General features: G+C 39.4%; 2 long non-coding RNA genes across 3 annotated transcripts in view; one reads left to right on the forward strand and one right to left on the reverse strand.

The window, feature by feature from the left end:
• Window positions 1-8,781, forward strand: part of LOC138923722 (uncharacterized) — a 34,139-nt gene extending 25,358 nt beyond the window's left edge. Inside the window, exon 2 of the long non-coding RNA XR_011437764.1 lies at window positions 4,116-8,781. This is a non-coding gene — a long non-coding RNA (uncharacterized lncRNA). The remainder of the gene's footprint in view (window positions 1-4,115) is intronic.
• The window catches only part of LOC111773146 (uncharacterized), a 68,631-nt gene that overhangs the window by 41,172 nt on the left and 4,881 nt on the right, over window positions 1-22,578 (reverse strand). The gene's annotated exons all lie outside the window — the stretch shown is intronic.

Consider the following 22,578-nt stretch of genomic DNA (forward strand, 5'->3'; position numbering starts at 1 on the left):
GTAATATGGTTGCCTTTGTGCCACCCCCTCAGCAGAAGCGCTTGACTCAGGGAATTCTGTTGGAGGGGCAATAGGCAACGGTGGTCCCTGAGCAGGCAGTTCATGAGCCATACGGGCTTCTGTCTCCAAAAGGTGACATGTTTGAAGGAGATTCGTTTCCTTAATACTCATTATATGAAATTATTTGTCTGTAAATATTCACCTAAAACTTTTTTAGACTTTTTGATCTCACATCTTCTTTCTTTGCTCTGGGAGGAAGTGGTGTGGTGGGAAGATCATGGAGTCTGAAGTTCGGCACATATGCTGGGAAATCCCACCTTGTGTGAAATGGCAAGTTGCATTATCTCTCTGAGCCTAAGTTTTCTTTTTTGTCCCAAGAGACGCCACACTTAGGACACGTTTGTTGTCACCTGTGTGAGGCGCCTGGAGCACCAGCACCCTTGGTAAACACCACTTCCCCCATTCCTTCCTGACAGTGAACGGGGAGCAACATTTAATTTAAGCCTAACTTACTTCTCTCAAGCTCTAAGTCTTGATCCCTACTTTGAACCTCAGAATCCACGAATCTGGTACAAGTTTGTGTAATTCATGTGGAAGAAGGTGGGATGAGAAAAAAATACTGAAACCTACATAGGTAGCAAACACATCAATTTCCATCCTTGTTTGTGGCTGAGGGCGAATGACTGAGGGTTGGAGAAAGGATTCCACCAGAACATCAAGGCCACTGAGTGATGAGGAAAAGCTTTCCAGAGCAACCCAGCAAAAAGGACCTTTCTCTTCTGCTGCCAGGGGAGCTCCAGGACCCTTTCCCCAGCAGAAGAGACATTTGTGGAACATTTTTGCAGAGCAGTTCAGAAATGTAATGCCGTGTCTGCACCGACGTGTGGGGTGGCAAAGATGATTTGGAATGGTTGGAGCAGCAGGAGACTTACAGAGTCCCGCATGTGCCATCCACTCAATGCAGACCCAATGCTGGCAGAGGCTGACTGACCCCGGCATCAACACCAAAGGGCACTGGCCCTTGTGGGTCTTAGGCATTGATGCAGGGACCATGTCAGACCAGGGTTATGCCCAAAGGACACTCAGCCTGAGCCTGGCCTGCACTCCACTCTGCCCTACTTCAAAGTTTAGCAGAGAGAGGAGCCAAACACCTGACAGTTGTCATTAGTGAAGCTAGGGTCAGGCATTTTCCAACAGTAGTTGGTCTTTATCTGGAGTTGAAAGAAGCCCTTGAGGTGTAGCTGAGGAGCAGGGCCTGTCCTGGAGGTCCTGATGACATTTGGCTTGACTCTCCAGGGACCTGGTGGGACAAGCAAAGATCTTGCCTACAACATACGGATCCTGCTGAGCACTCCCCTTGTGATCCACACCTGCACAGGCCAATAACCCCTTTCAGCATTTGGCTTTGAGGACTGGTTGAGACACGGCCACTAAGGAGACACATCATTGCATCTCTACCCTGTCCCTGCCTGAGATGTGTTTGCCTTCCTACCCCACATGGATTCCTCATGCCACCAGTGGTAGTGTCAACAATAACAAGCACATGTAAGGATTTCCCAGCTTCGACACTTGATAGGTGCTGTGTTCAAGCCGTTTACACGTAATTATGCCATTTAATTGTTAGAATAGTGCAGTGAGATAAGTGCTACTATTATCCCATTTCACAGCTGAGAAAATTGAGACTGTGGTGGTCAGTAAATGGCCAGGGTCCTAAGGATGGTCAAACTAGCAAATCCATTTCAGTAGATGGTAACCCTGGCAGAACATTCAAGTTGCCTGAGGAGAGTTTTTAAATACCCGTGCTTGAATTTTCCCTCTGACTCTGGCAATCTTGATCTTGGTGGGTGGTGTCAGCGGTGAGTGGCTGCTGTGTGGTCCAGGTAAGAGGATGGCCTGCCTGGTGTCCATTTCCTCTTTAGTGCCTGGCGGTCCTGTTGGCTCCTCACAGTGTTCTTGCACACAGGTGGTCTCTGCAGCTCTCACAGTAGTAAAGGCCAAAGACACAGGGGAGGCTCAGCATCTTTTGCTACTTTTCCTTCAGCTACAAGAGTTATATTTAAGCTAATGAAGTCAGCTGGAGGGAATTGCAGGCATCAGGAGAGAAGAAAAACCTTCACTATTTTTCTAAATCATTTTTCATGCCAATTGCAAATGCTTTTCTGTTTTCTTCAGAAATTTCCTCTCTTCTCATTTTTTACAAGGTCATTGATCTTTTCTCCAATCTCTCTGTGCTTCACCCTCCATTCTACCTTCAGAGTTGATCTATTCGTGGACTCGGCTTACTGTTTCATAAGACAAAGCATATTTCATTTCCCATTAAATATTAATATCAGTATAATAGAGCAGAACCATAAGAGTTTTTAATCATCTCACTTTTGATCATTAAATCCCATTTCAGTTCATTTATGATGTCAATAATATGAATATAAAAGGTACATTGCTAGAATTTTAGCATCACAAGAAAATTACTTTCTGCCATGATTCCATCTCATGATTTCCATATATGTTTACCCATGGCATAGATAAATAAATCTGAGTACAGATTTTTAGACAAAGTGCTATTATTAGAGCGTATGCAAATCCATCTTTGCAGCCTCTACCTGATCAGAAAATAGATGTGAGCTAATGCTTACTATCGGAAACTAGTGATCACATATTTCTGTCAACCCAGGGTAATTCTCCCTCAGTAGGAGAAAGGAGTCAAGAAAACCTAAAGTTTTTACATTAAAGAGTATTTGAGACAGAACAATAAAAAAGAAGACAATAAGAAGAAAACTTTTGCAGTAAAAAGGTGGGAAGATCTGAAAATGGCCTCTGGCAAACCATGTGGCTTCATCCATGAGAAGCCTGTCCAGAGGCTTTAACAGCAACTGTAATTTCCACCCATTCTTGGATGTGGAGTTCACCTCATGCAGACACTGGGTTTCAGGTGGCATTGGTGTTATAAAAAGAACTGAGTTTTCAGGGGTCAAAAGAGAACAATTGAATCGTTACAGAAAGCTTCAGATAGCATGAGAACAACAATCTAAAGATCTCACCAACAAATGACATCCAAACTCCGACTGACCAAACAGTGCAGCCTGCCCCAGGAAGATGGATGGCTGCGATGGGACATTGCGGTGGAGGCAGTGCTCATCTTAGAGTTCGAGAGGTTACATACTTTTAAAAATACCGTGACTGATGAGATTCAAGTGACAGGCATTCTAGTTGCTTCCAGATATTGTTTCTGGATAATACAATGCTTCAAGCTCCTTGTAAACCAGACTACTTCTCTGGGTACTGATAACAGGGAAGATGAGGGGAACGACAAGGTAACAATTGAATGGCAATTGATGCCAGATTTAAACTTGAGAAAACTCACCTGTCAAAGGATAAGGAGGAAGAAGAGAAAATGGAGAGAATGCATTTTTAGGTGATAAATCACATGGATTCATTATTTACCCCGTAAATAGATGGCAACTTCTTAACTGTCTCTCACCCTTCTTTCCTCCCTTCCTTCCTCCCTCCCTCTTCTCTCTCTCCCTTTCTTCCTTCTTTCCCTTTGTTGGAGAGAGACCAAAACCAAGAATTTAGGATATCTTTTACTTTCACTTGTGCCACCACATGTTTGATTTTAGCCAAGGTTCTCCACCAACGTGGGCTTAGTTTAAAATTTCTTATGGAGAAAATAGGAATCAAGAGTTCACAGTCCATTGTAGGGAGCTGTTGAGTTGAATGCACATAAGATGATTTGAAATATAAGCCAGCAGAATTGGTTGTATGTGGAACCTGATTTAGCAAGGTTTGCTTACCTCCTGTAAATTATCTAACGGCGGACCCAGCTGTGGAGTTGAGGGTGGCGCCAAGATGACCAACAACACATGGCTGGGCATTTCAGGATTGCGTCAGGGGTGAGGAATGAAGATAGGATGCTGGGGGAAACCAACAAGCCCACCACAACGGATCTGGAAAAGCTGTGATGTCTGCCTTGAATGAGTCAAATCTGTGAAATATTTCGTTAAAACCATGCCCCACCTCCACTTTCAAAGTCTAGATTGAGCCTGTTCTAAATTACAGTGTTCTTATAGAGACAGTTGGTGTTTTGCTCCTGCATTCTTTTGTTTGTTTGTTTACAGGCTAGGAGGAACTTGAAGGGACAGAAGTGCCCCACATCCTCTTCGTTACATAGAGGAGAAAAGCCTGTGAAGAGAAGCTGGGCTGGCTTGGGCTGCAGGAACCCGTCCTGAGCTGGACTCTGTTGCTGTCCCACACATGGCTATTTTGATTTGGCCTGACTCCACAGCACAGTGGAGCCTGGCGATTCCCAGTGGTGGCGAGTGGCCGGAGGCCAGCAGCCTGGCATGGAGCCTGTCTGGTCAGGGACACTGGACTGTTTCCCTGTCTTTACCCCTGGCTTTCAGCAAGTCTCCTTCAGAGCTCCAGCTTAGTCTGGGTCATATTATGAGGAATTGGGAAGGCTCTTTCTCCATCTCAGAAGGAGCAGCCAACGAGAGAGCCATGTCCCCTTCTTGGGTCCAGTGTAGGAAGTTCATTGGCAGTTGCCAGCAGAAGACGGCTGTGTCTGAAGGCTCTGCCACCTCATATTGATCTTTGGAACAGAGCAGTAGAGACATGGCTTCTGTGGAGGAGCACAGAACAGAAGGACACAAGGGCCTGTTTTGTTTCTTTCAATCTTTAACACGGTGGGGCATTTTCTTGTCTGCCTGTGTGTTTCCTTTCCATTGGCCATCCCCAACCCCGACTAGTATGTAAGTCAATGAGAGGAGGGACTTCTTCATCCTTACTCACTGTTGAATCCTCAGTGCCTAGAATAGTGTGTGCATAATAAATATTTGTTGAATACATGAGTAGCAAAGAAAGAAGGGAGGGAGGAAGGATTGATCAATTCCTGTTCAAATACCAAATGAGAAAATCTCAGAAATAGATGTTGATGCCTCACACCATAATTTGAACATAAAACTGAAAGGTGTTGTCTCAAAGAGATACAGCCATGTTGACAGCAGCAGTCTTCACACAGCTAAAAGGTGGAAGCCACTCAAGTGTCCATCGATGGATGAATGGATGAACACCATGCAGTATACACATACAACGCAATATTATTTAGCCTTAAAAAGAAAGGCAATTCTGACACATGCTACAATGTGGGTGAGCCTTGAGGACACTATGCTAAGTGAAATAAGTCAGTCATAAACAGACAGATACTGTACGATCCCACTTATATGAGGTACTGAGAGTCATCAAATTCATACAGAAAGCAAAATGGTAGCTACCTAGGGCTGGGGGAAGAGGGGAATAGGGAGTCATTGTTTAACGGGTACAAAGTTTCCCTTTGGGTAGACAAAGAGTTCTGGAAATGGATGGTGATGGTGATTGCACAACAATGTGAATGTCTTTAATACCATTGAACTGTACACTGAAAAATGGTTAAGATGGTAAATTTTACGCTATGTGATTTTTTAGCACAATAAAAATATTTGGAAAAATACATGAAAAAAAGCAAAACCAAAAACTGAAAGGTGTAATATTTTGTAGTGCCAGGTGTCTGAGGTTTGGGATATAAAGATTAGATCTATTAAAACGCAAATATCCTGGATTAGAATGCAACAAGGCATTGAATTTTTAAGATAAAGCTTCAAAGAAATTTCAAGCTATGTCAACCCATGTTGGGTTTGATTTCAGATTATTTCATATTCTGGGAGTACTCATCCACTTTCTGTTTTTTTAAGTTTGGTTTTTACTTTTATCAAGATTATGTATGTGTATGGTTTAAAGAGTAAAATAGTTCTACAAGACTTGCTATGAAAAACAGGGGTAAGTTTGCTCTCTCTATTGTTACCGTTTCCTTCCTTCCACAGGAAACAACTGCTAACCTCTTTCCCAATTCTTTCCAGGCGCACATTCACATTTCTAAATAATAAGCTCGTATTGCTACTTGTTGACTTCAGTATTAGGTGCTATCTATTAGCTTCCACTATGTAAGGTGAGGGCTTAGCTTCCTTCTCATCCTGGACCCACACACATATACAGTTCCTATGCCTCTATCCACCCCACAGTCATATCATAACTTTGGTTGGATAGATATGTGGTGCTCCCACTATGATGATTTTATAAATCTTATGCACAGCTGAGCTCTGTTGTGCCCAATCATTCCTTTTCCCTTCCTTCAGTCCTCTTTTCCTGGAGTTACAAATTGTCTGATCTTGTTGCCCCTGGTCTGCTCCCATGTGGATTGGTTGATGGGTACATTTGTCACTCAGATTCTGTCCTGGGAGTTCCCTTTCCCATTCTCCTGAGTACGCCCTATTCTTTCATGGTTAATCCAAGGGTCAGAAAACCACAGCCCTTGCCTTGTAAATAAATTTGGATGGGGACACAGCCAAGCCTTTACTTGTGTGTTGTCTATGGATGTTCTCAGGCTGCAAAGGGAGAGCTGAGTGTGAGACAAAGACAATATGGCCGCAAGGCCTAAGGTATTTACTATCTGGTCCTTAATGGAGGAGTTTTCTGGACCCTCATGGACTGTATCATTTTATCAAGTATATCCTCCCATTGCTTTTCAGAAGGTTACAGAGAAGAAAATAAAGATTTTTGAGACTTTGCAAGCCTGAAATATCTTATTTTCTACTTTCAACTATAATTACTGAGTTGGCTGGACAGAAAATTCTAGGTTGGAAAATAATTTCTCTCAAAACTTTTAATAAACACTTTTGAAGCAATTATATAGTAATGTACACCAAATATTAACTGTAGCACTTGGTGATTATTTACAAAACTTTCATACTTGTGTAGCCATCACCATTCTAGATCAGTCCTAGTACCTTAGAAGTTTTCCCACTATCTCCACCCAGTCATTCCCCACCTCCCAAAGGTTATCTTTATTCTGACTATGTCACCATAATGTAGTTTTGCCTCCTATAGAAACTGGATTAATGGAATCATACAGCACATAATTCTTTATGTCTGTCTTCATTCTCTCAACAAAACATTTGTTATATTCATCCATGTTGCTGTGTTGTGTTTATTCTATTTCTATGCTGTACAGCATTTCATTGTATGAATACACAAGACTGTATTTTTCTATTCTATTTTTGATGGACATTTGGGTTGTTTCCAATTTGCGGCTATAATGAACGGAGTTGTTCTAAGCATGCTTGTACTTGTCTTCAGTGAATTTTTAGGCATTTTTATTAAGTATGTGACTAACACAGGAATTTCTGGGTGACAGGGGTGCACTTGCATAGCTTCAGTGTATGCTCCTAAATTGTTTTCCAAAGTGATCCTTCCAATTTATATTTCCATCAGCAATTGATGAGCAGTCCAGTTTATTTACATTCTTCCAACACTAGGTATTGTCCTAGTTTTAAAAATTTTTTTCATTCTGAAGGTTGCATTTTGTATCTCTTGGTTTCATTTTGCATTTTCCTGCTGATCAATAATGTTGAGTCCCTTAGCATACACTATTAATCATTTGGATACCCTTTTTTGCGAAGGTCTAGATGGAACTTTTGCCCGCTTTTAATTGGGTTATTTATCCTTTTGGTTGACTTGTGGCGGTGCATTGAAATGACATTTGTTGTAAATTAGGAGGCCGCATTTGTGTGGATCGGTTTCTGGACTCTGTTTGTTCTACTGGTACGGTTTCCTGTCTCTGCACCAGTATAACAATATTTGAATTAATGTGGCTTTGTGGAAGCCTTGCTAGCTGGTGGTGCAAATACGCCAGCTTTACTTTTCTTCTTCAGGGTTATCTTTGTCATTTCCAACCCTTTGCATTCCCACATGAATTTGGAATCAGTTTACGAATTTCCACAAAAGTGTTCACTGGGATGCCAGTGGAGGTTTCACTGAATATATAGATCACATTGAGGAGAACTGACTTTTGTTTTCAGCTTCCAGTCCTTTAAAGCGGTGTAGTCGATCCTCATTATTTGTGAAATCTGTATTTCCAAATTAGCCTACTGGCTAAAATTTCTTTGTGGCCCCAAAATTGATACTTGTGGCACTTTCGTGGTCATTGCAGATTATGATCAGAGTGGTGAAATATTTGAGTTACCTGATGGGCATGTACCCAGCTTGGCTAGAACAAGGTGACGCTTTGCCTCCTTGGTTCAGCTCTCACACTCGTAGTAAACGTGCCCTTTCATGGTTAATTTGGTGTCATGTTTTTCACGTTTTTCTTGGTGATTTTTCTGTTTAAAATGGCTCCAAGTGTAGTGCTGAGATGATGCCTGGGGTTCCTAAGTAAGAGAAGGCTTGATGTGCCGTATGGGGAAAACACATGTTAGAGAAGCTCTGTTCAGGAGTGAATGATGGTGCATTTGGTGGTGAGTTCAACGTTAACGAACCAACAACCTATACAAATAAGTTGTCTTTAAACAGAAACACACATAAAACAAGGCCATGTATTCATCAGTTGATAAAAATGCTGTGACCAGAGGCTGGCAGGAACCTAACCCTGTATTTCCCCTAGGAGCAATGGTCGGTATTCACTAATCCAGTGTTTGTGGAGATTTCATAGAACATCACTGCTGTGAACAACAAGAATCAACTGCATTTCCCCCTGTAAATTTCGGTCTTTAGTTTTTCTTAGTAATCTTTAGTATTTTTCTGTGTAGATGTTTGCACACGTTTTATTAGATTTATTCCTAGATGTTTGATTTTTTAGATGCTACTTGAAATTTCACTTTCTACTTGCTTGTTTCTAGTATGTAGAAAACAATTTGTTTTTGTATATTTAATGCTATGTCCAGTGAACTTAATAAATTTACTTATTAATTCTAACATTTGGTAGATTATTTTGGATTTTCCCCCATACACCATTATATCATTTGTGAATAACTCCAGTTTCATTTCATTTTTTCAATTCATATGTCTTTTTATTTTCCTTGCCTTTATCACACTGGCTAGGACCCTGTCCAAAATATCAGATATAATGGGGATAGTGATGTGATGGTTAATTTTATGTGTCAGCTTGCTTGGGCCACAATATCCAGTTTTTGGTCAAATACCAGTCTAGATGTTGCTGTGAAAGTAGTTTTTAGATGTGATTAACATTGAAATCCGTAGACGTTGAGTAAAGCAGATCACCTTCCGCAGTGAGGGTGGGCCTGATCCAATCAGTTATCACTTGAAAGTCTTAAGAGAAAAACACTGAGGTCCCCTGAGGAGGTGGGAATTCTGCTTCCAGACGGCCCGCAGACTCCAGCTACAGCGTCACTTCTTCCCTCAGGCTCCACCCCGCTGGCCTGCCCTGCACATTGCAGACTTGCAAGTCCCCACAATCTTGTGAGCCAATTCCTTAAAATAAATCTCTCTTTCTTTCTGTATCTCTATTTCTTTTCCCTGTATATAAACCTCGGAGATATTCTAGGTTCAGACCACTGCAATAAAGAGAACATTGCAGTAAAGCGAGTCACATGGAATTTTTGGTTTCCCAGTGCACATAAAAGTTATGCTTACACTATACTGTAGTCTATTAAGTGTACAATAGCATCATATCTAAAAAAACAATGTACATACCTCAACTAAAAGATGTTTTGTTGCTAAAAACCGTTAACAATTATCTGAGCCTTCAGTGAGTTGTAATCTTCTTGCTGGTGAAGGGTCTTGTAAAAAATGCAATATTTGCAAAGCACGATAAAGCAAAGCGCAATAAATGGTATGCCCGCGTGTATATGTATACATATAATTTAATATGATGTGTGCTGTAGATTTATTTTTTTTAGGTACCATTTATCAGATTTTAGGAAGTTCATCCTATTCCTAATTTGCTAATTGTTTTTTTTAAATTATGAATAAGTATTGAATATTAGCAAATACTTCTGTTTATTATCAGCTATGATGCTCATATGATTTTTCTGTACTATCTCTTTAATGTGGTAAATTACAATAATCGATTTTCAAACTTAAAGCCAAATTTACATTCCTGGAAGCTTATTAGTGATGTATTAATCTTTTAAATATACTGGAAGTTTCGATATTTTGCTTCCCTGTTCGTGAGAAGGATTGGTGATTTTTGTAACGTCCTTGTCTGGATTTGTTACCAAGATCATGCTAGACTCAGAAAATGAGTTGTTAATTATTCACTCCTTTTCTATTCTCTGGAATAGTTTGTGATGATTGTTTTTCCTATTACTTATTGTAGAATAACCCTGTAGAATCTTCATGTCAGTGTCTCTTTTAAATAGAAATATTAATAATTTGCACTTTAACTTTTTCTTGATTGTTCTTGCTAAAAGATTATCAGTTACATTTGCCTTTGTCTTGGATCACTCATGCTGCTATAACAAAATACCACAGACTGGTGGGCTTACAAACAATAAAAATTTATTTCTCATAGTTCTTGATGCTGGGAAGTTCAAGATAAGGCACCAGCAGATTCGCTTCTTGGTTCATATGGCCATCTTCCCACTGTATCCTCACAAGGCAGAAGGGGCAAGCAACAGCTTTGAGTTTAATTTGCTCTTCTTTCTCTAGCATTTTGAGGGGGATGTTAGATCATTGATTTTCAGTCTGACTACTTTTTAGCCCCCTCTTTTTGTTTTTTAAAGACTTTTAAGTATACCAATTTCCTTTTAAAACTGCATTAGGTGCTGCCCTGGTGGCGCAGTGGTTAAGTTCACACACTCCACTTTGGAGGCCTGGGGCTCACCAGTTCAGATCCCGGGCAAGGACCTACACACCAGTCATCAAGCCATGCTGTGGGAGCATCCCACATACAAAGGAGAGGAAGATTGGCACAGATGTTAGCTCAGTGGCAATCTTCCTCAAGCAAAAAGAGGAAGATTGGCAACAGATATTAGCTCAGGGCCAATCTTCCTCACCAAAAAAAAAGAAAAAACTGCATTAACAGTATCCCACAAGTTTTGGTACATTATATTTTCATTACTATTTAGTTCAATACAGTTTATAATTTTCATTTGGATTTCTTCTTTGATCCATGGGCTACAAAGACGTGTATTGCTTAATTGCAATATGTTGGGGGATTTTTCTGGTTCTCTTTCTAATTTTGATTTCTAGCTTAATTCTACTGTGGTCAGAGAATCTACACTTTGTAACTTTAGTCCTCTAAGGCCTGGTGCATGGCTTATTTTACTTAGTGTTCAACGAGCACTTGAAAAGAATGCGTATTTTGAAATTTTGGGCTATTGTGCTTGATATATGTTAAATAGATCAAGTTTGTCAAAAAGATCGAGTATTAAGAGCTTCTATACTCTGTTGATTTTTGTGTTTGCTTTTTCTTTCAGTTACTGAGAAGATATCCAAACACAGTTTAAAATCTCCAACTGTGACTGTGGATTTATTGATGTCTTCTTTTAGTTCTGTTAATTTTTGCTTTTTATATTTTGATGCTATTTTTCAAGTGCATCCAAATTTAGGATTGTTCTATATTTTTAAAGCTCTTTAATTTCTTAAAACTTACATTCTTAAACCTACATTATGTGAAATTAATATAGGTACACTATCTTTCTTTAGCTGGCATTTGTACAACGTATCTTTGTCTTTTTAAATTAATTAATTAATTAATTTTTGGTGAGGAAGATTGTCCCTGAGCTAACATCTGTGCCAATCCTCCTCTATTTTTTGTACATGGGATGCTGCCTCAGCATTGCTTGAGAGGTGTGTAGGTCCGTGCCTGGGATCTGAACCCTGGGTCACCAAAGTGGAGCACGCAAACTTAACCACTATGCCACTGGGCTGGCCGGCCCCCAAAATACCTTTTCCTTTGTTTTACTTTTAATCTTTCTGTATCGTAATTTAAGCTGTGTCTCCTGATACTATCATAAAGTTTTTGAAAATCCAGGCTGACAATCTTATTATTTTATTGGTAGCAATTGTTCCATTTATATTTAATAAATTACCAATTTATTTGGGTTTTAATCTGCCATCTTACTGTTTTTTGTCTTATTTGTACTCTCCTTTATTCTTCTCTCTTGCCTTCTTTTGGATTCATCATGTATATTTTGTTATTTATTTTTCTCTTGTCTTACCTTGTATCCTTAAATATTATTATGCATTTCTTTATTTTTCTTTAATTGTTTTCATAGAGATTACAACACACATACCTAAATTACAATATGCGTACTTTACTACAGTCAACTTAAGCTAGTACTTTTAGCTTTTCTTGCACAAAACAAGAATCTTACAACACTTTAATCTATTTACTTTGTACGTCTTTTTGCTATTGTTGTCAGATATTTTAATTTTGCTTAACATATTACTAGTATTACTTGATAATTTAATGTTGCTTTTTATTTACCAAATAGTGACCCTCTTTGGTGGTGGTGTGTGTTTTTCTTCCCCTATCACGGTGATTCCACAGAGATCATTTTCCATCTTCATAAAACGTCTCTTCAGTATTTTCTTTATTGTGCATGGTTTCACTAAGTTTAGAACTGTTCGTAAGAAGTTATTTTCTTTCAACACTTTTAAAGATTTCATTCTCTTCTGGTTTTCATAGTTTCTACAAAAAATTCAGCTTCAGTTTTTCCGCTGCTTCCTTGAGGGTAATATGTGTATTTTCTCTGGCTGCCTGGAAGATTTGGTTGTTGTCCTTTTGAGAGTTGTTTTGCCTTTGTGAGATTTCCTCTTTAACCCTGATGTGTGTCTGTATGGTTTTCTTTGTATTTATCCTGCTTTGAGTTTTTCAAAATGCTGAATTCTGTGGCTTGATGTCCTCTGTCAGTTTTGGATTATTATTGGCAAGTATCTCTTTAAGAAAACAAGTTTTCTGATCCAATATTTTGCTCTTCTTCTTATGATATTTAAATTACATATACATTAGACCTATTCATCATGTAGTATATATCTTGTATATATTTTCCATTTTTCCCTCTGTCCCAATCTGGAATTTTCCACTAACTTATCTTCCATTTCAATAATGTTCTCTTCTGGATCTAATATGATATTAAAACCTATCTACTGAATTTATTATTCCATTTTTTATTTTTAGAATTTTACTTGATTCATTTTAGTACAGTTCTCCCATGATTATTTTCACCTTTTCCTCTATTTTTGCAAATACAATCATTATTGTTTTAAATTTCATGTATGTCAGCTCTAATATTAGGGTCACCTTGGATCTGTTTATCTTTAATTTGAGTTGAAAAATGGACATTGTTTATAAAAGATTTAGAAGTTGTTAACCTTCTCTCAGAACAGTTTAATTTTCTTCTGGCTAGCAGAGAGTGCATGAGCAGATCTGGCCTATCTCCATGTTGCTCTTACTCCTACACCGTAACTCTTGGGTCTTGCTTGAAATTCTAGCGTGCTTACCAGTCTCCCTAGCACCATGAGACTCCAAATTCTTTGACGTAGAAGCTACTGTTCTGGTTTGATCTGTCTTGCCATAAAGTACACAGCTTAGAAGTTGGCAAATGCCTTTACAGGAAATTGTATGTGGAATGTCAAGCTCATTTATTTTTAATTCTCTTTTGTCTAGGAACTTGCCTCTTTAAAGTTTTGGCTTCTTAGTAGCCGTGAACTCCAATTTGTGTCTCCCCTGCTCAACGGGTCTGCAGCAAGCTCAAGGATATGGTTTATGGTTCAGTCTCTTTGCTCTGGGCTCTGAGGGAAGAGCTGTGGCAAATGACGGCTCACCTCAATCTTTTTCTCCTCCTTCAAAGATTTTGATTTAAATGTTGGCTCCTTTTGTTATTCTCCAGTGCTTTCAACAGTTTGTTTTGTATTTTAAAGTTGTTCTTTGTGTGATTTGTTAGTTTTAATATAGGTGGGTTAAGTCTAATGAATTTTAATAAATTTCATGTTTTAGTCTCTGACATTGCTATTAATGAGTTAATGTCATTTTTCTTTGCGTTTTGTAAGACATATGTTACAGTGTTTTTCTTGTTTTCTTCTTCTTCTTCTTTTTTTTTTTTTTGGTGAGGAAAATTGGCCCTGAGCTAACATCTGTGCCTGTCTTCCTCTATTTTTTGCAAGGCTTGACAAGCAATGTGTAGGTCTGCACCCAGGATCCAAACCCACATACCCTGGGCCACTGAAGCAGAGAGCACAAACTTAACCACTATGCCACTGGGCTGGCCCCTCATGTTTTCTGTATTCTAATGATGCTATGTATACTTGTTCTATCAATTTTAGAAAGAAGAATGTTAAAATCTGCAACTATGATTGTGGATTTGCCTATTTCTCCCTTCAGTTCTGTCATTTTTTTGCTTTATCTATTTGAAACTCTATCAGGTGCATGTATATTTAAGATTTCTATGTCTTCTCAATGAATTGATGCCGTATCACTATGTAAAGTCCTAACTTGGCTCCTCCTCCTTCTCTTCCTAGTTTTAAAATCTACCTTGTTGAATACAAATACAGTTACTTCAGCTTTCTTACAATTAGTGTTTGCATGGCATATCCTTTTCCATTTGTTTTACTTTTAACATATTTGTGTCTTTATATTTAAAGTTTGTTTCCTATAAATAACATATAGTTAGACCTTGATTTTTAACGCAGTCTGACAGTCTCTGACTTGTTGGAAACATAAACTCTTGGGCCGTGCTCTAGACCCACTAAACCAGAAAAGTCAGATGATTCTGGCTTATGCTAAAGATTGAGAATCACTGCATTAGGGCTAACAATATACATATTTATCTTACCTTAGTCTATTTTTAAACAATACTATATGATGTAAGACTTTTATAGCAGTGTTATCTATTACCATCTTCCTCTTCTCTATGCAAGTTGTTATACATTTTACTGTTACATATTATAAATTCTAAGAGACGTTGTTGTAATTTTTTCTTTAAATGATCAATTAACTTTTAAAGAAAAATTTTAGAAGAGAAAAAAATTGAAATGAGAAAAATAAATTTCTGGCATCCTTTCTTTTATTGTGTAGATTTATATTTCCATCTAGTATCATTTTCATTCTCTCTGAGGAACTTCCTTTATGAGCAGTATAGATCTGCTGGTGAACACATTCTTTCAGGTTTATTGGTCTGCAAAAGCCTTTATGTCACCTTAGTTTAGAAACATGTTTTCACTGAGTATGGTATTCTAGATTGCTGAATTTCTTTTTCCTTTAAGCATCTTAAAGTGGCCCTTACATCATCTTCTGACATGCATAGTTTCCAGCAAGAAATCTGTAATAATTCTTATTTTTTCCACGTTTTCTTTTTTTTTTCTGGATGTTTTAAAAATTTTTATATCAATGGCTTTATTAGTTTAGTCATGGTGTACTTAGGGGTGTGTATGTGTGTGTTTATCTAGTTTGGGATTGGTTGAGCTTCTTGGATCTATAGCATATACTTTCCATCAAATTTGGAAAAATTTTGGCCATTACTTATTCAAATTTTTTTTATGTTCCTTTCTTGCTCTTCTCTCTTTCTGGAATTCCAAAGACACATGTGTGAGACCATTTGCTGCTGTTCCACAGGTCACCGAAGCCTTTTTCTTCTTCTTCCCCTTCTCTTCTGTCTTCTTTTTACTCTTGTTTTAGTTTCAACTGTTTCTATGGCTATGCCTTCAAGTTCTTTGATCTTTATGCCTCAGTGTTTGTTACTTTAATATCATCTAGTGATTTTTTACTATTTTTTTTCTACAAAGGTTCCATTTGGTCCTCTCGGATGTTTTCCAGTTCTTTCATAATTATGCTCATGTTTTCCTTTACATCTTTGAGCATATTTTTAAAATATACCACAGCTATTTTAGGGTTCTTGTCTACTAACTCCATAATTTTTTTTATCATTTCCAGTTCTGTTTCTATTGACTGGCTATATTTCATGTTTTCCTGCTTCTTCGTGTGTCTAGTAATTTTTTATTAGATTCTGGATATGGGAATTATTGTTCCACTTCTAAGTCATGGAGTTTTCAGTGTCACTACTGAATGTTCCGTATACTCATCAAGGTCTCTACTTTGGCTGATGGGAAGTGAGAACTGTGTGAGTTCTTGGAGTTGTTTGGTTTATAGTGACCCAATTCTTTCCCCAATACTTGTTGCTTACCTGGTCTCCTGAAGTTTATGCATACCTGAATTTGTGTTATGCCAAAGACTTAAAGGGACTCCTTAAATCCACATTACTAGACTCTTTCTCTGTTTAACTCATTCCTTTCTTGTACTCCACCCTGCAAATTATAGCTTCTTTGGCCTCTCTGACCTTTAATTTTTTTCTTCTACTCAGTGAGACTGCTAGGCACTATTTTTTTCTGCCTCCCTGTGCTGCAGTCTGAACATTCTCTCCAGAAAGAAAAACAGGTTTATCATAGGATTTGCCTTATTTATTCCCATTTTCTCAGAGACCACAGGTCTGTACTGCTTGTTAGCTAATGTCCAAAAAATTGTTTCATATATTTTGCCTAGTTTTCTGGTTGTTTATAATGAGAGGATAGTCAAATATACCTTCATCTGATGAAGTGGAAACCATACTGTGTTTTTGCCAGTGTTAATGGATGCTATTTGTTATTTGATTCAGACCCTCCAAAAAAAATTGACCAGCAATGTATTCCTAATTGAGTGTTCTAGAGCCATGTCCTTCTAGGTTTAAATTTGCTGTGAGAGTTAGAATGAAATTTTGACCTTGGATTTCCAGGAAGTAGTTCGAAGATTTACTCTGACTTTGTGGGTTTATGTCATACACTTATCTCTAAAGCAACTGCTTTGACTTAACTACATGGTTAACTACAGGCTTAACTACATGGTTCACTGCAGGGATTCAGAGCCTTTCCTAGCACACAGGGATGGAAGCAGAGCAGGAAAGAACCTCAAAACAGAAAAAAAAAACTAAGGAGGCAAACAAAAAATATCCACTGCCAGTGATGAAGGGACATCCAGGCAGCTCTTGACCAACTTAGTGAGAATTAACATGGTAAGTCTCTTGTCCTCTGTGAGTCTCAGTTTTCTCATCTGCAAAATAATAGGAACAATATGCTGATTCCTAGCATCTCAAACACTTTCCCTTTTAAGGTTAGAATCCCTGCTCAGAACCCTCCTATGCTTTCTTCTGTATTCTTGACATTATGGTATGGACACAAGATCTTGCATGTGCTAAATTTCCTACTTCTAACAAAAGCCATCTCAACATTTATTTATTTGAAACAGGGCCCCCTTCTCCCTGTTCACTGCTCTTCAATCATTATGGCCATCTTAAGGGGCCTTCAGAGGCATAATGGCCTCCCACTTCAGGGTCTTGTGTACACCTTTCCTATGTATAGAACACTCTTCTTTTAACTCTTTACCTGGTCCACTAGGGTTGGGTTTCAGGTTAAGTGTCATGTGTTCAGAAAACCTACCCTAAAACCCGAGTCCTGGCTATGAGATCCCCTTGAGAAGCTGTAACTGCCTCCTTAAGTATTTAATAATTTTTGCAGCTGTTAGGTTTAATGTTGGCACTTTTGCTAGACCATAAGCTCTAAGAGGGGAAGAATCTGTGTGTTTTGTTCACCACAGTGTAACCAGGACATAGCAGAGTACATTGCACATCTTAGATTTTTGGTGAATATTTAACTCCTGAACGGATTACTGAAGCAGCAAACTTGTTGTGTATGCGCACAGTGGTGAAGTGCACACACAGCTGGTCAAATTCAAACAGTGCTATTTAATAGCTGGATGACTTGTTAAATCACTTAGCTCCTCTGTGCCTTTGTTTCCTCATCTGTAATGTGGCATAATAAGAGCACCTACTCATAGGGTTGTGGTGGGTATTAGTAAGTGTTTCGGGCTGAGAACAGTGCCTGGCTGCCATGTGCCGTAATCAGCTAGTTTCAGCCACTGTGGATGGTCATCCAGCGTGGACAATGAGAGCTAGAAGGAACTCTGATGGCCTCTAGTGTCTCATGGCTCTAGCTTTACATTTCGTCAACCAAGGACTCTGTGTGTCAACGATGATGTGTGACATATGTAGATGCCTCAACTCAGTGGTGGCCTGAGTGAGTATAGAACCTCAAACCTTTGACTTTTATCTTACCCTTATCTTTTCACTTACCATGTGTCTGACACAGAGCTCGGACCATAAACTGGAGGTTAAGATCATGGGCAGGTAGGTAAACAAGCCCTTTCCTCTGGGTCCACTCTCGTGCCTGGGCTGAGCAGATGAACTCTCTTGTTCTCAGAAATGCGTGGGCACTGCCCCCATGGCTACTTCTATTTAGCTTGGGCAAAAAGTCCTCTCAACCATTTTTTAAATATTAAAAATGCTTGAATTTATAGCCTTTTCCAATGTGCTAAACAGCAAGAGCATAATTAGATATTTCTCAGCTGCACATGGACTCTTTAATTATGACAGTGCATTCATCCTTTCACACATGCTCAGTAACCTGAAAAGTTCAGGCTTTCTCATCTCCTTCCCTAATTATTAAGGAAGATTATCATGGCTTGACAGGAATATCTGATTTTATGCATCTTGTCTCTAACAACTGCCAAAAGTTTCTAGTGCATATTCAATTGCATGCTTCAAAGATGGATTTGGATAATACAGTCATTCAATTACATTCACCTTAAGATTCATGGCATAGCTCGGCCACGATTTGGTAGTGATTGTTAATATAGAACCACTTTGCAGATAGATGCAAGTATAAATTATAGAATGCCAGGGTTCAATTTGATTTTGAAGGGTTTTTTTTACTATTATAAATAATGAAGGATGCTGAAGATGATTCAGCATAGTCGATTGGATATAATTAAAATCCTGAAGGTTGTGGTTTTTAAAAGCTGCATCTGCCTTTTGTCTGCTGGGATTTTGAGGTGACTGGAATACTTAAAGGTTGTGCATTTTTCTATTCTCTCTTTCCTATTTCTGCCTTCCTGCCCACCCTCCTTCATCCTGGCCACCTTGCAATCAATTCCTCAATCCTTAAACTTTGATTTCAAGCGGAGTGCTGGGTGCTGGGGATAGTTCCTGTCCTTAAGGGGGGAGGGACAGACAAGAGAATTTACAGACTAAAATATGATCAATGACAGAGACCAATACAGAATGCTACAGCACAGAAGAGGGTTACCTAACCCTGTGGGGAGGATCAAGAAGATTTTCTGGGCTGAAGAAGGATCCACCTGAGCCACAGGGGAGGGTCAAATCCTTCATAGGATGTGCAAGTTCAGATGGGAGGCACTTTACTCACCCATTCCATCTTTCTAAGATCTCAAAATATTTGCAGATTAGCAATAGTCATATTGGGGTTCATGTGACTTAAATACAACCAAGTACAAGGGAAACCAAGCATCAGTCAATAAGTATCTCTCTATCTCTCTCTCATTTGCAAAGTAGTAAACAAAGTTCGTCCTGTGATTACAGCAATGCCCCTCAATATTCTCTTTCCCCCTTAAGTGTCACTCTGCTTTTCTCTCTCCATGCTCCAAATATCCACTTACTCTTTCCCTGGCCCCCAAATCAGAACCAGGTTTTAGGAATAGCTCAGGCCAACTAATTCTTACTCATGAGTAAACGACTGGTAAGAATCCATCTCTCTCAGGGGTGTATAGAATCCTTAAGCCAGACAAAAGCATCTATCTCTATTTATGTGAGGGGCATCAAAGCAATGTTTGCTGTCTTGGGGTGGAGAGGTTTATGGCCCAAAGTCTGGATCCATTTGAAATGTAAGGAGAGCCTTTCGTAGAGGATAATGAAGAATACTTCGTCCCTAGGAGGAGTGGAGTTAGGCCTAAAAGAGGCCTAAGAATAAGCCCTGGTTTCAGACAAGTTTTATTCCACGTATTCATCACTTTGATTTACATCCTTGTTTGCTGTTTATCTGTTTCGAATAACACAGTGCAAGCAATTGTTTGATTACAGATAGTAGCAACAATTTTGTTAACATCTTTTTCTTGTTTTCTTATCCGGGGGATAACTTGATTTAAAAACAAAAGAGCAAAACATGCATTAGAAATGAGTCCCCAGAAGCAAAGTTTCATTTAAATTTTGGATTTAACTGAACTTCCCCTTCTGAGGCATCTGACCTTCATTTACTTTTCTCATGTTATGCATTAGGTCCCCAGCACTCATTTATAACCTGAAGTTTATATATTTTGACCACCTTCATCTGATTTCCTGCCTCCACCCCGCCTTTGCTAATTACAAATCTGATCTCTTTTACTCTGTTTAGTTGTATGCGTTTTGGTTTTACGATTCCACATATAAATGAGGTCATGCAGTATTTGCCTTTCTCTTATTTTACTTAGCATAACCCCCTCCAGGTCCATCCATGTGTGGCAAATGGAAGGATAGCCTCCTTTTTGTGGCTGAATAGTATCCTATTGTATGTGTACACCACAGTGTCTTTATCCGTTCACCAGGACACTTAGGTTGTTTCCATGTCTCCACTATTGTAAATAATGCTGCAGTGAATATGAGGGTGCAGATATTTCTTTGAGAGAGTGACTTCATTTCCTTTGGCTATATACTCAGTTGTACGATTGCTGGGTCATATGGTAGTTCTATTTTTAACTTTTTGATTAAAAGTGCTGTTTTCCATAAAGTCTGCAGCAATTTACATTCCCACCAACAATTTCCCTCTTAGGGCACAAAGGTTCCCTTTTCTCCACATCCTCGCCAACACTTGTTATTTGTTGTCTTTTTGATAATGGCTATTCTAACAGATGTGAGGTGATATCTCATTGTGGTTTTGACTTGCATTGCTCTGATGATTAGTGATGTTGAACGTCTTTTCATGTACCTGTTGGCCATTTGTATGTCTTCTTGGGAAAACTGTCTCTTCAGGTCCTTTGCCCATTTTTAATTGGATTATTTGTTTGTTTTGGGGTTTTTGTTTTTGTTTTTTTGCTGTTGAGTTGTATGAGTTCTTTATATATTTTGGATATTTTTCTTCTCATTTTTGAAGAAATGATTATCTACCCATTTCAGAAAGTAAATCTCTTTCTGTTTCCTAAATTATAAAAAGAAAGAAGTGAGTATGAGGACTGAGCGAAATGAGTTTGTCTTCCCAGAGATCTTGCTTGTCCCTGGGAACTAGAAGGAGAAAAGTTTACCATAGAAAACTAGAAGGAGTTTACCGTAGAGTTTGCATTGTGTTTCAGAATGAAACACAAAATAGTTATTTTAGAAAATAAGGTAAAGCTTTTAATTAAAAACAAAAAAAAACACTCCTTAGAGCTTCAGCATTTATAAAAATGAGCCCCTTTGTAGCAACGGTCACCATGATTTGACACCCTGCTCCTCCAGTGTCAGGATGGAAGCGCCCCTGCCCAGCTGGGGTCGGCTTGGTCCTGTCCCAAGATGGGCGGAGGTTGAATCCCATCGCTTGGATTACTCATCCGTTCCTCTCCTAAGAATTAGGTGTTTAAGGCATTAGTGCTCATGTGCAGTTGGAAATAGTTTCCCCAGCTGCCCGCCCCCTGAGTCTTGCAGACCAGCTGTTTGCAACGACCACAGAAATGAAATATGACTCTGCACAGGGACATGTCAGCCGGTCACTAGCAGCTGTGGAGCATCATGAGTGTGTCTCCATCCTGTATATGGTCAAGACCAAGGGGAGGCCTTGTTTAGAAGTCTTAGAGTAAGGTGGGCTGGCCTGGGAGCCTATACTGGTATGTTTGTCCTGGATGCCAGTGTCCCTAGGGACTGCTGATGGAGACATCTCTCTGATGGAGATCCTTGGGGAGTGAAGTCAGGTGGAAAAGGGGTGGAGACCCAGGAGGCAGCACATAGCCTTGCCACTTAAAAACGTGTCATAGATGTGTCCATTTTATCCAAGATGTTTCCAAACAGTTGCATGTAAATCACACCATTATAGAGGAAAGAAGTCTAATAATTCTTGATGAACTTGCCATTTTTAAAGGATGGCGAAGGGCCCTTTCTTGGGGTTGAAGGAAGTGGAAGGGTGCATCGGAGCCCTCTAGCTTCTGGTGGGCTTCAGTTGGGCTGCATGTTAGGGAATCTTGTACATGAAAAACGTGCTGATTCCCACAACTCCCAGCGCCAGCTTGTTGCGGGATTCTTTGGCATCTTTCCCCTTGTTATTTTATGGACCACACGCCTCCAGATGAGTAACTAATTCAGGATGCCTGCTCCCTCTCCTGACAGAAAGAAGCCTTCAAGGCATTTGCAGCCTTCAAAATAGCAAAGGCACAAAATGCTTGGCTGTTATTTTATCTTCGGTGTCAAGAATGTGGCCACGTGTTCAGCAGCTGTGAACTCCAACACACGCAAGATGGGGAAAAAGTTTGAATTACGCAGATCCCAACTCCCTGTCTTCGATAGGGTCTGCAGGGAGGCAGACACATGGCTGACCCTTCTGATTCTGCTGTGCGTAGAGTCTTGGGTTCTTACAGATACCTACTTTAGTCATAGGCCCCCACATCTCTCTCCCTGGACTACACTTGAGGACAAGATGGTGTCGAGCCACAGAAAGATGCACTGGGCATCCTGTGAGGGGACTTCAATCTTGCTGGCCCTTTTCCCTCGCTCCTTCATGGTCCTCCAGGCATGGATCGAAGCACTGGAGCTTTCTTTATCAGAGAAGGAGAGAGATGAATGATAAAAACTTTGCTTCGCAGCGGCATACGATGCAGAGGTGTGGGGGAGTGGCTGAGCCACAGTCGTGGGTTTGTAAAATGCAGCTTCTCCTTCAGCTGAGGGAGACGATTTGATGTTTAAATGAGACAATAAGTGTATGCAGACT

The sequence above is a fragment of the Equus caballus genome, chromosome 4 (genome assembly GCF_041296265.1).
Source record: "Equus caballus isolate H_3958 breed thoroughbred chromosome 4, TB-T2T, whole genome shotgun sequence".
NCBI classification, from domain to species: Eukaryota; Metazoa; Chordata; class Mammalia; order Perissodactyla; family Equidae; genus Equus; species Equus caballus.